The sequence below is a fragment of the Psammomys obesus genome, unplaced genomic scaffold (genome assembly GCF_907164565.1).
Source record: "Psammomys obesus unplaced genomic scaffold, mPsaObe1.curated_primary_1811, whole genome shotgun sequence".
NCBI classification, from domain to species: Eukaryota; Metazoa; Chordata; class Mammalia; order Rodentia; family Muridae; genus Psammomys; species Psammomys obesus.
In genome coordinates, this window is record NW_026594428.1 from 11,089,956 (window position 1) to 11,092,224 (window position 2,269).

Sequence of the window (2,269 nt, forward strand, 5' to 3'; positions counted from 1 at the left end):
TGTTGTGTAGTTATCTATTTCCTCTGTTTCCTTTGATGTAGTTGTTTTCTTTGGTTTGGAGTTTCCCTTCTAGTAACTTCTGTAGAGCTGGGTTACTATGTAGATATTGTTTAAATTTGGTTTTGTCTTGGAATATCTTGAATTCTCCGTCTATGTTGATTGAAAGTTTTGCTGGGTATAGTAGTCTGGGTTGGAATCTGTGGTCCCTTAAGGACTGTATGATTTCTGTCCAGGCCCTTCTGGCTTTCATAGTTTCTGTTGAGAAATCTGGTGTGATTCTGATAGGTCTACCTTCATATGTTACTTGGCCTTTTTCCCTTGCTGCTTTTAGAATTTTTTCTTTGTTTTGTAGGTTCAGTGTTTTGACTATGATGTGATGTGAAGAATTTCTTTTCTGGTCTAGTCTACTTGGTGTTCTGTAAGCCTCTTGTATGTTCATGGCCATCTCCTTCTTTAAGTTGGGAAAGTTTTCTTCTATAATTTTCTTGAAAATATTTTCTGGACCTTTGAGCCTGATGTCTTCTTTTTCTTCTACTCCTATTATTCTTAGGTTTTGTCTTTTCATGGTGTCCTTGATTTCTTGGATGTTTTGTGTTTGGAACTTTTCTGATTTTTTTTTCTTTGAGAGACGTGTCAATTTCCGCAAGTGTATCTTTGGCTCCTGAGATTCTTTCTTCCATTTCTTGTATTTGTTGGTGATGCTTACCTTTGTAGTGCCTGATCTTTTCTCTATGTTCTCCAGCTCCTGGTTTTTCTCAATTTGTGTTTTCTTTATTGATTCTAATTCTGTTTTCATGTCTTGCACCATTTCCTTCATCTGTTTGAATGTGGAGTCCTGCTTTTCAATGATAGCTTCTATTTTTTTGTCCGTTTCCTCTCTATGTATCACTAATTGTGCCTCTACTTCTTTGGGTATAATTGCCTGTATTTCTATGAGAGCTTTGTTTATTTCTTCTTTATTTGCCTTCATTTGTGTGGACATTTCTTTGAGAGCTTTGTGCATTTCTTCTCTGTTTGCCTCAATTTTCGTGGTCATTTCTCTGAGAGCACAATTTGTTTCCTCTTGGTTAGTCTCGATTTCTTTGGTTATTTCTCTGAAGGCTTTGTTCATTTCATCTCTATGGGCCTCTAGTAGCTGGAGAAACAGAGTTTTGAGGTCGTTTTCTTGTATATCTAGTGAATTGAAGTGTCCATTGTTTTGTGGGGTTGCTGGTGAGGTCATTGTGTCCTGATTTTTGTTGGGAGTGTTCTTAAGTCTGCCTCTAGCCATCTGGTTATTTATAATCCTCACTGGTTGTTCCTCGCGATTGTAGTTTGGGCTATGATCCTCTCTTTCTGTTTTCTGGACTGTTTTTTCAGGAAGATGAGAGAGGTTCACTGCTTTGGGAGTGTGCACTTTGTTTTCAGTTTTGCCTAAGTAAGGAATGTGAGGCTGGCGCTATTCGCGTGCACTTTTAGCGGGCGCAGTGTGCATGCGTGGATTCTCTGACTATTGCAGTGGCCTGCAAGCCACTATTACGAAGTTCTGACTGAGATCCAGGGATTGTATGCCTGGATTACCCTGGTGGACCCACAAGGCAGAGGCTTCAATGTTGGGGTCGCTATCCCAAGAATCCCTCTGATGCCCACACTAGGAGTGTGGGTGCCAGGGATCTCGTCTGGTTGCTTCTGTGGAGAGGCCCTGGGTCTGGGGCAATCTCTCTCTAGAAGGCTCACTCACTCTCTTGCAGGACCAGTTGGAATGCACAGAGGTTCCCCTTGCTCACTACTCTGTTTTGGTCCTGCTGCAGAAGTGCACGGGTAGGCTATCAGTCAGCTCTGTGACACTGTGGCCGCAGAACTCAGTGTCCACCTTTCCTGTGTGCTGCCTCTTTGTCCTTTCCCTCTGCCAGGAGGAGTTATGTTGACTGGTCCCTGGGTGGCGCGGGAAAGAGTTAGGGTGAGTGTACTCAATCCCAGATCCCGGGCCCAGATCTCTCTGCCAGAAGCAGCCTAGAGGTAGAATCTATGTTTGCTGATCCCAAGAGAGTACCCGGTAGGGTTGTGTGTCTTCAGATCCAGAGCTTGGGTTTCTCTGCTAGGGGCCGCTGGAGAGAGGGTGTTGTGTCCTTGGCAGGCTGCCTCTCTGTCCTTCCCCTCTGACCTTCTCCTCTGCTAGGTCAAGCTTATGGAGGTGCTCTCAGGGGAGTGCCAGCAGGGGTTGGGGCTTCTCAGTAGGATCCTGAGCTGGCAGCGTTTCTCTGCGGGGCGGGGGGGGGGGGGGGGGGGG